Source organism: Pagrus pagrus, assembly GCF_965226575.1.
Source record: "Pagrus pagrus genome assembly, chromosome: 9".
NCBI lineage: Eukaryota > Metazoa > Chordata > Actinopteri > Spariformes > Sparidae > Pagrus > Pagrus pagrus.
Genome location: NC_140193.1, coordinates 27,337,422 through 27,345,840, shown reverse-complemented (window position 1 = coordinate 27,345,840; position 8,419 = coordinate 27,337,422). Strand labels below are relative to the sequence as shown.

Below are 8,419 nucleotides of genomic sequence, written 5' to 3'. Positions count from 1 at the left end.
GTCTGTCTCTTCAGGATTTATGTACCTGACCAGCAGATTCATGTGACATAATATATGTGTGTACTATATCGTGCATATTTCCAGCAGCCCAGAGCGTGCTTGGCCGTAAAAGGCTGAAGGACCTCAGCAGCATGAGTCTGTCTGTTGTGTGCTTAACTCTGAGAACGGTTGTTGGCGGAGAGTTGTGCTGAGAATTTGCCTTTAAATGTGCTCTGACATGCTGTTCTCATTATGTTCCTTTCATATAGATTCCTCCTCTTTCAGGGCGTCTGATCCCCGTCCAGACAAGTAAGAAAATAGGCCTTCTTCTATGTCTTCACATCGTGCCTGGACTGGTGTGAGGAACAGAGGGCAGATACGGGGATCAAACCATTACACCCTAAGGTCAGAGGACGGGTTTTTGTTGTCCTTTTTTTTAACAAAATCTAGAGTGTTTTACCTGTCAGCGTAACAAGTGTATCTTCTTGTAAAATTCAAACCGCAACATTTTTATTAAGTTTAAATCACCAGTCTTACTCATAAAATGGGATCAGGTTAAAGAAGACTTTTGTTTCTTCTCTTCCTGAGACAGCATGATAAAGAGAAGTACTATAATAAAGATGGCAACTCTTGAAGGACATTTGAAGGACAAATTTCCTCCAGTGATGTCACTCGGTGGCGTCACTGGAGGAGTCAACTGCGAGTCCTTTTAAATGACGACTTATGTAATTGTGTCACGTGCATAACGTACCCTTAATTACTGATGTAACATAGGTATGTTGCGAAGAAAATATTCGCTTCGCGAGGGATTATTAATTTTTATTCGCATAACTCACGCAGCACCCAGCTCAGTGAATTTCAGCATCTGGAGCGGCGTCTGGATCACTACCGCTTCCAGCACCAGCTGAGGCTGACCAGTGCCCAGTCCTCAGCTGTGGAGCGCCTGTCCATCTGTCTCCGGTGAGTTTAAGTGAGTTTAAGTGTGTTCAAATCAATAAATAGTAACTGTGATCAGCTCACTGAATGAATCTTTTACCACACAATAAATGGATCTTAAGAGCGCCTAAATAACAACATCATAATGCCGCTTTGTACAAAGCCTGAATTCATAATCAAACTGCGACTGTAACAAAGGTTCAGTACGCCTGGCGCTGGTACGCTGCAACTGTCATGTTGTTTTGGAAACGGTGACATAAGCTATCTTGGGAGAGCAGGCAGTAGTTGTTGTGATATGAAGATGTGATGGTAAATGTACATTATTTATCCATATGGGATGAGTTTGAAGACAAACAGCGAAGGTCTCTAACTGACTCACCAACTACTCAGAGCATTGGTTGGTCTTGAAAGAAGAAGAGCTCCATTAGTTTAAGAAGTGATTACACTGACATTTACTGCAGCATGCTGGAGCTGGCTGGCTGATCAGTGCACTGTGGAACTTCCTGTTCTACACCTGGTAGAATGAATGTCTGTTGGATCAGCCATGATGGGTAATGATAGCACGCCATTGTCACTGCTCTCAGTCTCAGCTGTTGTCCCCTGAGCCCAAAAGACTCTCATGAATTTACATAATAGAAAACAAAACCTGAACATGTGGGGACTGAGTTTGCACCAATGAATAATTTAGCATGTTCTCAAATAAATCACCATACATGCTACAGTACAGCTCTTTGAACATTATAATAGTTACTGGATTACAGTGGAAACTGTGAAACTTTATCAGACTGCAGCTGTACAAACACAGATATAATGGGGATTTCTAATAAAAACTGTAAAAATTAAATAATGCCAGCCCTCTTTTGACCATAATTCCAGCTACCATTTACTGCTAGAGAATGCATCACTCAGAAAAATGGCTTCATAAAGTCTATATCTCAAGCAGCTTAAAGCAACATTGTGTACGATGTTTAACATAAGAATAACAGCTTCAAAATCACAATTAACCGTCTTATAATAGGCTGACTGGTGTCTCTGTCTCAGCCACTCTGCCCCCCATCACTTGTTTCTGCTGATCAAATTCTGTCCTCTCCACGACTCTCTGTGTTTTCTTCTAGATTCTGGAGGAACTGAAGCTCCGGGCTCCGACTGTCTCCTCCAGAGCTCGCCAGCTCCAGCAGCTGTCTGCTGATTAACACCAACAGAGTCGTTCTTTAATCCGAAGCACAGGTGTCCATCCGTCACTCCGGTCTTTTAGTCATATTAAAGGATAACTACCGTTTTTTACAACCTGGACCTTATTTCTAGCATAAAATACGATGCTTTACTCACCCAGATAACTTTGGTGTCATTTGGCGTCGTTCGGACGAAATTAGATCCAGTGGATTGCTGCGTATATCCATATAATGCGAGTGATCCGGGCACCGAAGCGCAGCCTCTATGAGCATTATCTGTTCATTTCACCAATATTTTGTTACGATACGCTAGCGCTATTCCCCTCTGAGTCCGGGCTCGTCTATTGTCAACATCCGGAGTCTGTAGGTTGACCTACTACCTCTGACCTGGAGGATGTTGTCTCTGAGCTGCGCGCGCACCCGCGACAGCCGGCTTGTTTACCTGTAGCTGCTACTGCTAGTTTGACCCCGGATGTTGATAACGGACGAGCCCGGACTCAGAGGGGAATAGCACTAGAGTATCATGACAAAATATTGGTGAAATGAACTAGTTTCGTGGCAGATAATGTGTTATATAGAGGCTGTGTGTCGGTGCCCCGTCACTCGCATTATATGGATATATATCGGCGCTACACTGGATCTAATTTCGTCCGAACGACTTCAAATAACATCAAAGTTATCTGGGTGAGTAAATGATCATATTTTATGCTAGAAATAAGGTCCAGGTTGTAAAAAACGGTAGTTATCCTTTAAGCACACAGAAAACCATAGTATTTGTCCAAAATATGCATTTAAAGTTCTCAAAAAGGCAACAACACCAAAAAGCCTGTCCCTCAAAGAGGCCACGCCCCTTATTATGTGCAACTTTAAGCCTTAATATATTTAAACAAGTGAGTATAAAAATTCACCACTGTACACTTGTCATGAAGAGGAAAATTAGGTATAGAGACCAAAACTATTCTTTGTACCAGCTGTGAACATGTTTGTTTCTGCTGTAAAGCTGGACATTTTAACATTTGAACATGGGCTCTTATGGGGATTGACTCACTTTTGTGGCCATTTGAGGAACGGCAGTTTTTGGTACGTCTCTACTGGCTTCAATTATGAGAGCCAGAGATTGACGCCTGTTACAGACCAAGGATTTGTATTTACAGTAACATAACAGTGGTGCCAAATCGCACAAATGCCTATTTCTACATAATGTTGCTTTTATTTTCAATTTGTCATGGATGTTAAATCATTTAGATAATGAATTAATTACAGCCACCTGTATAAACATAACATTGACATACTGTGACCTTTTAAATTTCAATTGACCAGTGTTGCTTGGTTACACATCCAGCAAACACAGGGCAACATTTTCATTATTTGCAGTCATGTTTGTGCCCCCCTGATAAGTCCATTATTCACTTTCTCTTATCTCTATTTTTGTTTTTCATGTTCCACTGCCTTCACTGTTTTCTCTGCCGTTTGATGCTGAGTAGTTTGTGCAAATTGGTTTTATCAGAGCTTTTTTGCTGAAAACAGCTGCCTGCTACAGCTGGAAATGACACTAATGGGAGCAGTGAGAGTGACCCCGAAACAGATTCTCCAGTGCGTGTAAAACCAGGGGTATATCCCACTGTGTTGCCTGGGAGCGCATGACAGGTCGTTTGAGAAGCTCTTAACCAGCAGATGTGAAAAGACAGATCTCTCCTTTGACTTTATGGTGGACGAAATGGCTGCAGCATATGTTTTACCCCTATAGAGCCAAATCTCATCCACTGGAGTTAAATCAACCCGAGACAGAGGACAAGAAGTGAGATATGGGGTCTATTCTCGACTGACACCCATCCTCCATCAAAGTTTCTTGAAGTACATTCAGCTGTTTTTGTTTAATCCTGCTGACAAACCAACCAACCAATAAGCAGACACAGGTGAAAACATTACCGACCTGGCAGAGGAAAAAACGTGAGAAAATGTCAAACTTTTGCCAGAGAACGCAAACGTTTTTGTTTGCCATCCACCTGGATGTTAACATCAATAATGCAATGCATTTCTAAGGTAAGTTGTTGGGAAGCATCTGCCAAAAAAGACTTTTGTGTATTTGCATAAAGAAGTTTGGATTCATGAAGCAGTGATAGCTGTAGAAGTACCACGCTTTCCTATTGCATTGACCACAGACTTAAAGGTCATTGTCTGATATTCAGGGTCAGTAGATCATTTTGGCAAGAAAGCAAAACTGAATTTCAAGGTTCAGTGACTTTTTTTTGTCATTATGAATTGAAAATTCATAATTGTAAATTGCATATTGCATGTTTTGTGTCTGTAACGTTTCTGAAGTTAAATTCCTCTTCCCTTGCAGAAACAACCATTTGCAGATGCAACTTGTCATGCCAGAACACAGGTCATAACGTCTGCCTCTGTATTGTTAAATATCATGTGCAAAGACTACTGGACGTTATGTGAGCGGATGCCAAAAGCGTGTTATATGGTACCACCCTCATGTGAAACGAGCTCATTGGTACTGCCCTCATCAGGGTCACCTTCAGCTGAAATCGCCCATCTTTGCCAACCTCGTCATTGCACCTCCCTCCCTGTGCTTCCCAAGAGAGTTCAGTGCTTCCTTCAACACATATGTTGCCAAGAACTCAGGCATTTACAATCAGTACGCTCGGTGCTTAATTAAGTCAAGTGGATGGACAGTGTTTCCCAGATGTGGAGTTTTTAATATTAAGACCAATTGACTCCCAGCTTTTAAAAGGGGTAATCAGAAAAATCAAATAAATAAAATAATCAAATAAAGTGTGAATAGATGAAGCTACAGGAGCTCTAAAGGACTGTTTTGAGCCAAGTCAATCCCAACCGCTATGAAAAGACATGCAAAGCTGTAGAAGACTAATCGGTTATAACACAGAGCCTTGTACTCACCACGGACAGTAATTAATTTTCTTTTTATTGCACTAGTAGTCAAGGCCAAGAGGCACTTTTCACATTTGAAAGTGTTTTTATTTTTTATATACGTTTATTGATTTGACATTATACAATACACCAGAAACGTAAAACGCTATTTATCATTGTTAATAAGCAAAATAAAGATAGAATTTTGGAAAATTACTTTACTTTTGTAGCTTTTTTGTCTCTTGCGTTCTGAACCGAACTAAAACCGTGATCATACAAACAAAAAGGTATCGTTGCATCTTTGATCATTGTGACATTGATCCATTCCTTGATACCCACCCCAGATCATATTCCATGTCATCAGTTCCGAGTGTCCAGTATCAGGAAACTTGGCAAATCCTGCAACACTGAGACATGAGACTCTCATATGGACTTTGTTAACCGGCTATGGGATGAGATGAAGAGCAGGCTGCTATTAGACAACTGCATCAGTCTGTTAGGAGCGCCTGTAGTGAGTGGAGAATGTCAACATGATTGAAATGATTAAATGAAAGACAAATTACATTGTACTACTCTCTTTTGTAGTTTGTGTCCCCATGGAGTTGTGTGTAGTGCAGAGTTCAACCTCAGAGCTCACAGGCCTGGAGATGCTTTGCAGACATTAGAGAGCCACATATTCAGTGCAAGTAGTCAGCTCAATTTATTTTTCTGTCAATAGCTGGAAGAGACCCACTGATAGGTGATTGGATCTGTATTTCCTCGAGTCAGTGGCAATCAAGTTAATCTTTCAATAAATTCTGCTCTCACTAATTAAATTCTGCAGCAACAATTACATTCTCAGGCTCTCTTTGGCTTCAGAGCTTAAGCGATGCTTAGACATGCACCCATGCTCACAGAATGACTGCTAAAGCCTCCTTGTGAATCTGCACTGAAAGGGGAGGACCAGGGGAACAAAAACAGGAAAAATTTCTGAATTTGTCCCTTCATCCGGATTAATGGGGTCCATTCCGGACTGAGACCCATCCTCCATCCAAGTTTTGTGGAAATGCATTCAATAATTTTCATGTAGTCCTGCTGACAAACCAACCGTCAACCGGACACTACTGTACCTACTTGGCAGGGGTGAAAAGTTTTGTGGGAGAATGCTAAAGTTTTATCTTTATTCCCCACCGGTCTACTTTTTTCTTCTTGGTCTCCATAATGTTGAAAAAACAGCCTTTTAAGCTAAGGTAGCAGTCAGTGTTGCTGCACACTTTGAAACTTTACAGGATGCGTGTGCAGCGCTGCTGCGTGGCGTTCATGTCAACAGGTTAGACCGTTCACACTGGATGCCTGAGACGCACTTCTCACACGTGTGTCAAGAGAGACTGCTGTGTCTCGGCAATAATCGACCTGAAAACGACCTGTAGACAGTCATATGGACGCCATACCAGTGTTTCACTATAGTTTTCAATGTCTGTATGTGTAGAATACGTCATAGACATGAAGAGAATAGAACAGGTGAGAGGCGTTTTTTTTCCTGTGCACTCTCTTTCTTTCACTTCCTCTCCCTCGCTCCCTCTCTTCCTCCCTCCGGCTTTCTAGCCTTTCTCTTTCAGCAGGGTTCAGGAAAATTAATTCATCATATTTATCGATAATTATCAAAGTCAAACTCCATGTAAACAGGTAGAGCAGGCAGGAGCCGCAGCTGCCACGCAGCCTTTGTGAAGAGAAACAAGTGAGTGAGCGGCAGCTGCTTGGTAACGCTGCCGCCATGCAGTACTCGTGCATTCAGTGTGCCCAGCCTGTAAGAGTTGCCATCTTTATGTTTGACAGCTGTTGTTCTGTACAAAAGTAACTTGTTAGTACACATTGTGGCGGCCACACATAGTGTTAACATCTTTTTGACATTTACACCTTGTGTTCTTGAGCCTTTCCTGTTTGGTCCCTGACACACATTAAAAGAAAACATGCAAGGCCAAAAGACATTAGAGCTGCATCCCACATTTTAAGGCAAGCACTGAATTACTGAAGCACACATTATTTATAACAGAATTACATTCATCAACATTGGAAAAGAAAGCACAGCGGCACAATCACTCCAGGATGAGGTGGAAAGACAGACGGGATAAGCTAAGCTAACCAGACTTGGTCATAAGGCTATTACTCTACCTAGCCAGCTTAAATCAAATTTAGCCAAACCTGCAACAGGAGATCAGACATTGTTGAATCCACGTCATTATAGAGATCTGTCTCCGTCACAACATCCAATAATCAGACACTGTTGTCGTGGATTAGATCAGAGAATGAAAATAAAAACTGTACATTCATTTAACTGGCCAATGGATGTGGAATTAGGCTTAAAAACGAAAAACAATTATTTATGTAGGTAGCAATATAAACATAGCACAAAAAGTAAGGAAATTTGTGTTTGGTAGATTAGTTCTTTGTTGTAACAATGCTTCTTGGCAATAAATACTGCTTAAAAAGCCTGTTTAAAGCCATAAAGCCTGTTTATTTCCCTTTTAAATGGTGCCACATTTGTATGGATCATGCATTTGTGGGATGAGCAGCAGAGCTGAGTATGTGGATTGCGCCCATGAAAAATTTGCCAAATCTTCTCTGCCAAACAGCTTATTCTGCTATTGACTCTTAGTTGGTGTTGTTTGGTGGATTGGATGATTGAAGTCTGAAGAAACAAGACGTATTGGTAATTTAACGATTTATTACGTTAACAAACAGGAGCCTCTGTAGTGTGTAACCATACACAGCCACAACAGCCTGGCACCTCCTCCTCATGCTAGTCACCAGCCTGGTCACACACTGCTGTGGGATGGCATCTCATTCTTCAACCAGCATTTGTCGCAAGTCATCCAACGTGGTTGTGTAAGTCACTCTTGCATGAACAGCACGCCCAAGCTGATCCCACAAGTGTTCAATTGGGTTGAGGTCAGGACTGCTGGCAGGCCATCCCATCCTCTCCACTCCCAAATTCTGGAGGTCGTCTCTGAGAAACCCCGCTCTGTGTGTGACCAGGCTGGTGACCAGCATGAGGAGGAGGTGCCAGGCTGTTGTGGCTGTGTATGGTTCTTCCAAACGCTACTGAGGCTCCTGTTTGTTAAATTAATAAGTTGTTAAATTGCCAACATGTCTTGTTTCTTCAGATTTCAATCATCCGATCCACCAAACAACACCAAACAAGAGTCAATAGCAGAATAAGCTGTTTGGCAGAGAAGATTTGGCAAGTTTTTCATGGGTGCAACCCACATACTCAGCTCTGCTGCTCATCCCACAAGTGCATTTTTCTTACAAATGTGGCACCATTTAAAAGGGAAATAAACAGGCTTTCCAACAGTATAAGATTTATTGCCAAGAAGCATTGTTACAACAAAGAAATAATCTACCAAACACAAATTTCCTTACTTTTTGTGCTATAATTATGTCCAGGTTTAACCTGTGCTTGTCCTGGACCA

General features: G+C 41.7%; 1 long non-coding RNA gene across 1 annotated transcript; it reads left to right on the top strand.

The window, feature by feature from the left end:
• Positions 1–254: 254 nt before the first annotated feature.
• Positions 255–2,116, top strand: LOC311262186. The gene is made up of 3 exons (XR_014623222.1): positions 255–384; positions 820–939; positions 2,031–2,116. It is a non-coding gene; the product is annotated as an uncharacterized lncRNA (long non-coding RNA).
• Positions 2,117–8,419: the final 6,303 nt, after the last annotated feature.